The following is an 11,931-nucleotide window of genomic DNA, read 5'->3' as shown; positions in this document are numbered from 1 at the left end:
CGTCAAATGTATGTGTTGATCTTGGCCTATTTAGAACTTTCTGAACTTTCCAGAATTGGTTGCATCAAGCTTTGTTTAATTTGATATTGGAAAATAATTATTACATTCTTTTTACACACTCGGTTCTCTAATTTGCACATTCTGTTTTGTATAAAACTCTGAAACACCCCTCCATTTCTCAAACTCTCTTACCCTATAGCCCTCCTAAAATAATCCACTCCTCTCTCTTTCTCTGTCTTTCGCACTTTCTCACCCCCCGTCTCTCTCTCTCTCTCTTTCGAACTCTCTCTCTTCCCCTCCCCCGTTTTATCTCTTTCATCTCCTCTTCCTTTTGTATATCTCCCCTGCATTCTCTCTCTTCTGTTATATCTCTATCTCTCAAACTATTTACCCCCTCTCTCTCTCTCTCCTACCTACTCTTCTTCTACACATCCTAACTACAGTGAAAAACATGCGCCTTAATGCATTAGTCTCAAGAACGTGTTTTTATACAGAGCATTCCATTTATAAGTTTATACAGTTATTGATTCTAGGATACATTCGATTTTACTTATAAAATGTCGTTCGTAATCATTTTTACAAGAAAAAACATAATGCAAATGACAGAGATACAGAGAGCATTGTCTCCGAATAAATAAGACTTTACAAAACAGAAATAAGTTTAACACACTTCTTTCTAAACATTATATTGGGCAGTATTCGAAACAACACCGAAGAAATCCACCCAAGTCGAAATTGGCAAAGGTTTCTGCATGCCTCCATCAATCTGTAGTACAACAAATAAAGGTGAAAATGGAGAGAAAAGGATGGGGATTGGATTTAGTCATAAAAAAAAGGACAAAGGGTAATGGCAAAGTGGAGTTTTCCCCTAAAATGTTTTTCAACCGCTTTTCTTGTAGATGACAATAAATTATGTAAAACACTTCATATGAAAATAATCTCAAGGACCACTGAAGTACTATTTGTCTTCTCAAAATTAAATACAAACAATGTATAATGGACGAGAACCTGCCGAATCGCGTGTCCTGTCATGGGTTAGAGGAAGATTAGCACGTGGATGAATACAATGAGAGCCTAGTAACGATAACCTACGAGTGCAACGACTATCAACAAATCAAATCAAGCGAAGTGCTAGAACCCTATTGCATTGCATATATTTAGGTCACGTTCAAGTTACGTAATATTTCATTGACATATTCACACGTTTCGGTAGGTGATGCATAAATAGACTGAAATTGAAAGTATTTACGATCATCCTGCTTCTCAACAGCGATTGGAAGAGGGAAGATAGATAGCTCTTTACAATCTCCTCCGTGTCCTCGGGCTTTTCTTTTTGTCTCATTTAAAAAAAATCAACAAGGGGAGGTGGGCATAACCTCTAATAGCTAGCTACACTTCCTCATTGGCTATATTGTTAATTATGGGCAATTAGTTTAAAATCTTATCAGAAGAAATTGTAGATTGACCAGATGCAGCTATTAAAGGTATAACACATCTTAATAAGTATATAACAGTTTACTCACACGTAGATATCCTGCTTTCTGGCAAGGTTGTGATGGTTGTTTTCTCGGATGGTTCGTGGTTGATGAAAAAGGGATTGTAGATGATTCCGGGGCTTCTTACAGGGGGCTCCTGTAACACAAGTAAATACGTATAAACAGTCAATGAACTGCCAACTGCAATATCAAACCGATGTAAGGATATTAGATGTAATGGATAAGAATACTACGACAGGATCTCTTTAGTTTGTTTCAATATTTCCTTTACAGAATAAAAACAGTATGGACGTGCTTCTCCTAGGAAGATGTAAACGTTAGGTTCGGTTGGATGTCCATGATGACGAACATGATGATTTAACATTCGCTGTAATCAAGCAGTACAATACATTTCGACCCTGTTGTAAATGTCTAGCTGAATGTAGAATAAGAAACTCCGGAGCATGTCCCGTTCAATAATATTCCATATGTATCTTTTTTTTAATTGTCATTTTGAACTTGTTAGCAGGTCCCCTTATGAAAACGTTGTTGGGATTATAACACCGTCATGTACTTGTTAATACGTGTGTAATATGTTTATGTAATACAGTCATTATACATGGCATTTCATTCGTTTATCTCTCTAAACCCAGTTCTATCTTAATGGTGCAGATCCCTCCAATCACACTGGGATTTCGAATAAATGTATTTCATTGTTGAACATTGCTCTAAATTTACCAGATCATCACCAAGTGCCGAATCTCGTCTCCTTCGTCCAGGTCTAGAGCGGAGAATAGCGAGCCACAGGCAGCACATACAACATGCTACCAAACCGAGAAGAAAAGCAACACCACCCAGTGATCCTAAAATGATGGCTAGAGTTTCTTCTTTAATAGATATAAATGAAGAGTCGAGATCGGGTTTAAAAAGAAATTGGGTTAATCGGAAATAATAATAATGAACATTTGTATAGCGCCTTTTCTACAAGTAGATACAAAGCGCTTAATTAACATATACAATGAACAATTAACAAAATAGAAAGATGCTTAACAACAGACATGTATGTAACAATATAGGAATGAACAAAATAAAGGGTAAGACAGGTAATAGAAGAGCAAGAACAAGTGCTGGTAAGCGGGCATCAGTTAAACAAGTGTGTTTTGAGGTGTTTTTTGAAAGTCATTAGAGAATCAGCAGTTTGTACAAAATTGGGGAGATTGTTCCATGATTTTGGAGCAGTGGCTATGAATGCCCGCTTACCAGCATTGGTTCGACACCTTGGGGTATCTAAAACTGTACGAGTGTTGGATCTTAGGTTGTAACTGGAGTGCCTAACATGAACGAGATCAGTAAGATATGAGGGAGAGAGATAGTGTAACGACTTAAAGACAAGGGTGGAGGTCTTGAAGAGCACTCGCTGTTGAATAGGAAGCCAATGCAGAGAGTTCAACAAGGGCGTGGTGTGTGTGCTCTTTGGTTGTTTGAAATATGACTTGGGATTCATAATTTTACATATATATATATATCAAATGGTTATCACGGATAATAGCGAGGTCTATAAAGTAAGCTTTCTATTTCATATGTTCCATATAAGTTATTATTTAGGTGATTTTTATTATACATGTAGTTCAACTCAGAAAATTACTCGACATTTGAGATGATTCAGTCTTTCTCCTGGTACATTATAACATCGCATGCTAACAATGGCGAAAGGCCTAGGTGCTATTATTTGCATTCAAAGTATATTATTGCTTTCGATAGAATGTATGTATCATTTCAATGCGCTTTCAAACTAGGAAGTACTGACGTTGCTTTAAAATAGAACATTATCCTTGTAGTCATAGTAAAAATTAAACGGTTATTCACTGCATGTAATATCATACAAATAATACACAGCAGTGAAGGAATTAGTAAGAATTACCCACACAAGGACGGTACCTTTGAAACAGTCTGACACGCCCTAGGCGAGAGCCGAGGGTTTTTGGACTGTTCCGAAGGTACCGAGGGTGGGTAATTTTACTAATGCACGAACAAAATGATGTGTATTATTTGTTTTATAAGATGATGTTTTTTCCTTCTTTTTTCAAATTATTCTTTATCACATGATTTAACTAATGACCGGTCATAAGTATCTACTAATGACCGGTCATTAGTAAAAAAAAAAAAAAAAAAAAAAAAAATAGGTGTTAGGCAAAATAAATGCCTGGTCACGTGAACGCTCTCAACCAACCATTAGATTATGATCCAATTTATTTATTTATAATATGTAAGGTTCTATTATCTATGTTTTGGGGATTTTTCTTTATTTATTTATATTGTATAGGGGGAGGGGGTTTTGTTTCGGATTTTGTAGGAAACTGAGAAAAATGATTGCATTAGTTTAAGAAAATACATATACTCACCATTTATTGGCTCAGGAGGTTCTGTTGTCTGTAATAGTTTGGTATGATGTGTTCTAGATGAACCGGGTTCATGGCGTGTCGTTACAACATGGGTTGGGTTAGAGTTCATCTTCTTTTGTGTTGTAGAGGAAAATATTGCTGTAACATCAGTGGCTAGGATAGTTCCAGGATGAGGCGGCAATGTTTCTTTGTGAGTCGATAAAATGCTTGACAATGTAGACGATTCTGACGTGAGTGCGGTATCTTCAGACGCAGAGTCGAGAGTTGTAGGATTATGTTCTGTCGAAGTGGTATCTTTTGTATGTTTCTGTTCTGTTGTGGGTTTTGGTTTTGTATCCGTTGTAGGTATCCATTCTGTTGTAATGATATTTGTCAATTTTTTTTGTTTTGATGTAAGGATATATGTTGTAGGTTTATTTTTAATTGTAGCGATACCTGTTTTAGGATTCTGTTCTTTTGTAATTATATTTGTAGTGGGTTTCAGTGGTATCGTTGTGATATCTATTGCAGTGATATCTGTTGTGGGTATTTGTTCTGTTTTAATTATATCTGCTGTAGGTGTCTGTCCTGTTGTAATGAAATCTGTTGTGGATGTATCTTCTTTTGTAACGATATCTGCTGTCGGTCTCTGTGTTGTTGTGATATCTCTTGTGGGTGTTTGTTCTGTTGTAATGGTATATGATGTGAGTTTCTGTTCTGGTGTTATGATATCAGTTGTAAGTTTATTGTCTGTTGTAATAACATCTGTTGTGGGTTTCTGTTCTATTGTAATGATATTTGATGTGAATTTTTGTCTTGTCGTTGTGAACTCAGTTGTGTGATGCAGTGTTGTTGAGGTAATATCTGTCATAGATGCTTCTTCTGTTGTGAATGTCTGATCTTTTGTAATGATATCTGATGTGGGTTTCTGTGTTGTTGTAATATCTGCTGTGGGTAGTTGTTCTGTTGTAATATAATCTGTCGTAGATGCTTGTTCTGTTGTAATAACATCTGTTGTGGGTGTCCGTCCTGTTGTACTGATATCTGTTGTGGGTTTATGTGTTGTTGTAATAACATCTGTTGTCAGTTTCTGTTCTATTGTAATGATACTTGTTGTAGGTTTCTGTGTTGTTGCGGTAATATCTGTCGTGGGTGTTTCTTCTGTTGTAATGATATCTGTCGTAGATGCTTGTTCTGTTGTAATAATATCTGTTGTGGGTGTCCGTCCTGTTGTAACGAAATCTGTTGTTGGTTTCTGTGTTGTCGTTATGATATCTGTTTTGGATTTCTTTGTTTTTGCGGTAATATCTCTCGTGGGTATCCGTTCTGTTGTAACGATATCTGACGTGGGTTTATGTGTAGTTGTGATATCTACTGTGGGTCTTTGTTCTGTTATAATTGTATTCGTTGTGAGTGTCTGTCCTGTTGTGATGATATCTGTTGTAAGTTTCTCGTCTGTTGTAATAACATCTGGTGTCGGTTTCCGTTCTATTGTAATGGTACTTGTTGTGGGTTTCCGTGTTCTTGCAAAAATATATGTTGTGGGTGACCGTCCTGTTGTAACGATATCTGATGTAGATTTCTGTGTTGTTGTGATATCTGCTGTGGGTGTTTGTTCTGCTGTAATGAAATATGTGATGAGTGCTTGTTCTGTTGTAAAAATATCTGTTGTACGTTTCTCGTCTGTTGTAACAATATCTGATGTGGATTTCTGTGTTGTTGTGATATCTGGTGTGGGTGTTTGTTCTGCTGTAATGAAATCTGTGATGAGTGCTTGTTCTGTTGTAAAAATATCTGTTGTGGGTGTCCGTCCGGTTGTAATGATATCTGATGTGGATTTGTGTGTTATTGGGATATCTGGTGTGGGTGTTTGTTCTGCTGTAATGAAATATGTGACGAGTGCTTGTTCTGTTGTAGAAATATCTGTTGTGGGTGTCCGTCCTGTTGTAATGATATCTGATGTGGATTTTTGTGTTGTTGTGATATCTGCTGTGGGTGTTTGTTCTGCTGTAGTGAAATATGTGATGAGTGCTTGTTCTGTTGTAAAAATATCTGTTGTGGGTGTCCGTCCTGTTGTAATGATATCTGATGTGGATTTTTGTGTTGTTGTGAAATCTGCTGTGGGTGTTTGTTCTCCTGTAATGAAATCTGTGATGAGTGCTTGTTCTGTTGTTAAAATATCTGTTGTGGGTGTCCGTCCTGTTGTAGTGATATCTGATGTGGATTTTTGTGTTTTTGTGATATCTGGTGAGGGTGTTTGTTCTGCTGTAATGAAATATGTGATGAGTGCTTGTTCTGTTGTAAAAATATCTGTTGTGGGTGTCCGTCCTGTTGTAATGATATCTGATGTGGATTTTTGTGTTGTTGTGATATCTGCTGTGGGTGTTTGATCTGCTGTAATGACATCTGTGATGAGTGCTTCTTCTGTTGTAAAAATATCTGCTGTGGGTGTCCGCCCTGATGTAACGATATCTGATGTGGATTTCTGTGTTGTTGTGATATCTGCTGTGGATGTTTGTTCTGCTGTAATGAAATCTGTGATGAGTGCTTTTTCTGTTGTAAAAATATCTGCTGTGGGTGTCCGTCCTGTTGTAATGATATCTGATGTGGATTTTTGTGTTGCTGTGATATCTGCTGTGGGTGTTTGTTCTGCTGTAATGAAATATGTGACGAGTGCTTGTTCTGTTCTAAAACTATCTGTTGATGATGTCTGTTCTTTTGTAACGATATCTGATGTGGGTGTTTGTACTGTTGTAGTTGTATTTGTTGTGAGCGTCTGTTCTGTTGTAGTGATATATGTTGTAATTTTCTCATCTGTTGTAATAACATCTGTTGTCGATTTCTGTTCTATTGTAATGATATTTGTTGTAGGTTTCTGTGTTGTTGCAGTAATATCTGTTGTGGGTGTTGGTTTTGTTGTAATGAAATCTGTCGTAAATGCTTGTTCTGTTGTAAAAATATATGTTGTAGGTGTCCATCCTGTTATAACTTTATCTGATGTGGATTTCTTTGTTGTTGTGATATCTGATGTGGGTGTTAGTTTTGTTGTAATGAAATCTGTCGTAGATGCTTGTTCTGTTGTGAAAATATCTGTTGAGGATGTCTGTTCTTTTGTAAAGATATCTGATGTGGATTTTTGTGTTGTTGTGATATCTGCTGTGGGTGTTTGTTCTGCTGTAATGAAATATGTGATGAGTGCTTGTTCTGTTGTAAAAATATCTGTTGTGGGTGTCTGTCCTGTTGTAATGATATCTGATGTGGATTTTTGTGTTGCTGTGATATCGTCTGTAACACGTATTGTTTTTAAGTTTGTTTGGAATGGAAGAGACACTTCTTCCGTTGCATATTCGGTTGTACTGGTATCTTTTTCTAAAGTTGAAGGCTGTTGATTTGTTACAGATATGGATGATCCAGAAGTTGCCTCACTCAGTGCTTCTGTTTCCTGGCCAGTATCTGTCACCAAGGAGGTTTTATCAGCAATAGTTGTAGAAGAGTGCCTAGTTTTATATTTCGAAGTCATGTCTAATGTCTCCGATGTCGGCGATGTAAGGGTACTAGTTGCATCGCTTGTCATAGCATTAACGAGTGTTGTTCCATCATATTGTTTCGTTGAAGTCGAGATATCATTTGGAAGCTCTTGCGACGTAACTGCCTCGGTTCGTGTTGTAGACGATTTTAGCACGCTATCGGTGGGTGTCTTGGGGTCACCAGTCGTTTGGGTAAAATTAGAAGTATCATATGTGAGAAGACCTTCGGTTGTTAACGGTAAGCTGCTTTCCGTCCATTGCTGGCTAGTCTGCAGATCTGTAGGGTAAATATCTGTGATTGCAATAGTATTCGTTCCAAGCTCGGTAAGTTGAGGCAGGCTTGTGGAATCTGTAAATTGGGAACTTGATACTCCTAATGACGTTTCACTCTCTAGTGTGTGAATATCCGTGGCTCTTGACGGAAAGCTACTTTGTTTGTTTGTCGGAAAGCTGGCTGTGGTGACAGTTTCGGTCATTGCAAAAGTTTCGAGTTCGGTAATTTGAGGCAGGCTAGTTGATTCTGTAGGTCTGTAACGTGTATTTGGTCTTGACGTTTTAGTCTTTTCCGTGGGGATGTCCCCGGTTGTTGAGAGTACAAGTTCCGTGATTGGTAGCAAGCTTGTAAAATCTGTACTTTTCGAACGTGTCGTTTTTATTGATGGAACGGGTGTTTTTGGCATACTCTCTGTTCGCTTCGTAGTTTTGCTGTCTTTCGTGGTAATATCTCCGGTTGTTAAGGGGAAATTAGTTATTGACGTTTGTTCGATTGTCGAAAAAATGGTTGTGGGGAAATCTTCGGTCACTGTGATTGTTTGCGTTACAAGTTTGGTGGACTGTGGAAGGTTTGTGATATCTGGTGTTTTTGAATATGTAGGTGAGGTTACACTGTATGTTGTAGGTTCTGTTGTCACTTGCTTTGTTCGACTTTCAGCTGTAGAAGGTGACGTCAAACCCTCATAATAGAAGTCGGATGATGTCATTTTCAAGGAAGAATACATTTCGCCTGTAGTCAGCTCTGGAACATCCGTTGTGTACAATCGAGTCTCAGTCATTATTGTGACGTCGAACGTAGAGTCTGAAGGTGTTTCATGGGTAGATGAGGGAACACTGTTTATTGGATCATGGGTGCAAGTTCGATGTGTGGAAGATGTCTCAAAGGTTTCGGTCGCTAGATCCGTTTGCGTTCCAAGTTCTGTTAAAACAGGTAAATAAGTCAAATCTGTTCTTTGGCTACGTGGAGTTTGTACTGGAGGATTTGCCGTTGTCTTTTCCGTTCCAGTCACATATTCCGTTTGCTTAGACGTCATCAAATCTTCGGTTGTTGTATACATGATCGTATCTGTCGTGCTTCTCTCTGCTGTAGAAATTCCAGAATCCGTATGCAATGGGGTCAAGTGTGTATTATCTTTCGTTGACATGCTGTTGGTGGTATACTCTGACAAGTAATCTGTTGTAGAAGGTTGACTATCTGTAATGATTGTTGTGTAAATGCTCGTATATGTCTCTGTGGATGTAAATGAATTCGGCTGTGTACTTTCTGCCAAAGGTTCGCTGACAATAGTAGTGGTATATGTAGAGGTAGTTGTAGCATCTGCAACTGAAAAACATTATTAAAAGGCGTCAGTGGTGACTGACGTTAATGTAGGTACTAACTCACAAAGTTCATCTTATTGTCTTAATACAGGTTTCCGGCAGTGCATGGTAAGCAGGGCCAACATCTCTAAAATAGTGGAAATCTGTGATACATAAGGTATGGTCTCGTTACAGTATAAATATACCGTATCAATATTCTTGTAACCACGCAGTTGATAGGGTTCTAGGTAGGCACTCTGTTTTCCAAGATCTGGATATGAGCAATCTTAACAAAAAGAGAAAATACGAGGTATTCGATTTCGCTCAATCTTAAATTTTACCAGCTGCCATGTCTCAAAGTTTTACTTTTCTTGAGGTATATCACATTTTCACTGAGCAGGCAATATGTGTAGTGTGTTTGAAAAGCTTATATTTGTTGCCCATTATTTTACTGTTTATAACATTTCATTAAAGTAGTCTAAAGTCAATATTTTCTCATTTCCTTTCCAAAATAACAATTTTTCTAAAATATACATAATTTCCAATATCTACATTGCAGTTATATTTAAAATATAAGCCAATCAAAGATATATGGTGTCGCGGCTTAAGGATTCATTAACTTGACTCTCAATCCGGGGATTCAGGGTTCAAATCTCAGCTCAGAACTAACGTCCCTTGCCACATTCCACCCAGGTGTCAATGGGTATGGGACTAATACTGGGATAATGGTTAATGCGAGGCCCCGCCGCTGACGACACTTCCATGTGTAAACAAAATCATTATAATTTCGATTGGTAGGTTATGGTAACAATGTAAAAGAAAAGTTTTACCAGGTACTCCAAAAGTCGTCATACTTGTAGTGACTAACTTCTCAGTCGTTGCTTTAGCAGTTGTCTCGGAAGGAACTATGAACAAACACGGACACAAATTGTCAAGTCACTGTCACCCTTAACACTTTGCTTGTTATGAATGTTGATCGGCTCGACAAAGGGTCACAACTTACTGTCATGTTAACATATAATTTCTGCGATGTTAATGAGAACTTGAGCTACATGTTTGACAAAATTTCTTTAGTTTTGGTACCCATGAAATCTCAAATATGTGACAACATTTATTTTAACTGTCCTTTCAGAACGACAATGCGGTAAAAAGATAACTATTGCGAATAAAATCACATTATGGATGCCGTAATCTGATATAATAAGGACAAATGGTTTCATTTCAAATGTGATAACCATTGACGTGATTTTAGTCTCGAATCTAGATTCTCACTTGGTTTACAGTGTGTACTTTCTAAAAAAAACAAATGGCTATGTAATCTTCTATTTAACATAAATATTACATTTTAGATATATTTGTAAAATAATCATGTACTCCGGGACAAAAAAGCTCACACACTTCAAAGACATCCTCACGTTTCTGTCTCTTACAAGGTCAAGGTCAAGTAATGATGCTCCTAATATGGTGTTCTCTCTCATCTTCCATTTTATGTTTCTGAAGATAGGAAAAGTGCTATTAAGACTTCCGTGATCAATGAATATGACGAAAAATACTTACTTGAACAAATAACATTATCTGACCATTCCCCATCTCTACAGGTTGCGGAGGTGATACCATTTGAAACTGTGCCATCGATACAACCCGCAAAGAAAATAGTGGAACCGTGTTTGTAAGCTAAGGGCTTAAACGGCAATACATTGGCTGGGGCGAAGCATTTATCTACAGACAATGGAAGAAATATATAATTCTCATAAGAATTAAAAGAAGGAATCATTCATGCATTCGTATCTTAATGTCGTATGTGAAACATGAATGAAAAAAAAAACATTCTGATCTCCGAGTTTTGATCTGAAATAGGCTTTAATTGAAAACTTACATGTTTACTCAATAAAAGTTGATACAAACTTTAACATGCCTTTTCACGTTTTTTATAGGCGGCCATGCAGCTAAATATTCTTGAAACTACTTTTTAAAAAAAAAACCCTTTCAGGAAAAAGGTAAACCCTTAATTACAGATTAAAATCATGTAATTGAAACAAATCAGGCAATATAAATATATGATATGCTACAATATATTTCTTTGTCTTAACGACTTTCATTTTTATCTCTGGCAAAACTAAGAACTAAAATATAATCTGAACAAATATTTCATAATGACATTACCTCTGCAAATTGGCACCTCAGGTGGATCCCATATTCCATCCTTGCATTTTGCTGTTTTAGTTCCTTCGAAAACACCTTTATTTTGTACACACTTGTATCTGATATTTGTCCCGTGAATGTATTGAACAGTCTCGGATATCTTCGTTGCTTTATCGAAGTGTTGTACATCCGAGTCCACGGCGGGAACGGGACAAGGGGCTGAAAGTTTTCAAAAAGTAACAACAATGATAATTTCTATAAATACCCAACCATTTGCAAGAACCCGTTATTGTTTTTCCTAGCTTGCCACCTTGATTGTTGGAAGCTCATAATAACAGTAATACAATGGGGTGTACCCACGGAAGCCTCATCAATATCAATGCTGTTCTTCCTGTTTGCCCTGCAGCTATTATTTCCCCATAAATTGTTAAATACCTTTTTACACATAATTATGTGGAGTGTGAAGATGTAGATTAATATATTGTCTAAGAACGTTAGTACTGGACTGGGATCCGAACTCTAATTTCTAGAAATGAGAATCAAATGAATGGACTATTTCAATACGACATATCAACTTGATTTGATTTATGCTTCCACTGAAATATCCACAAATTAAATTGAGATATATAAACCATACGGTGTGACAATATATAATAGAACACATGAATTATACAAGTAACGAAATACTGATACGTATGTGCGTAATAAAATTAGTTTACAGGGTACATTTCAGTTTGAGAATGAGACAAACATATTTAATATTGTTTAATTTAACTAAGAGGGGAAAAGAGGGAATCTCAGAAAAGCTAGGCTTACTGAGCGAGATTCCCAGTA

Source organism: Strongylocentrotus purpuratus, unplaced genomic scaffold (assembly GCF_000002235.5).
Source record: "Strongylocentrotus purpuratus isolate Spur 01 unplaced genomic scaffold, Spur_5.0 spur5_scaffold_16, whole genome shotgun sequence".
Lineage (NCBI taxonomy): Eukaryota > Metazoa > Echinodermata > Echinoidea > Camarodonta > Strongylocentrotidae > Strongylocentrotus > Strongylocentrotus purpuratus.
Note: the sequence above shows the minus strand (reverse complement) of the source record.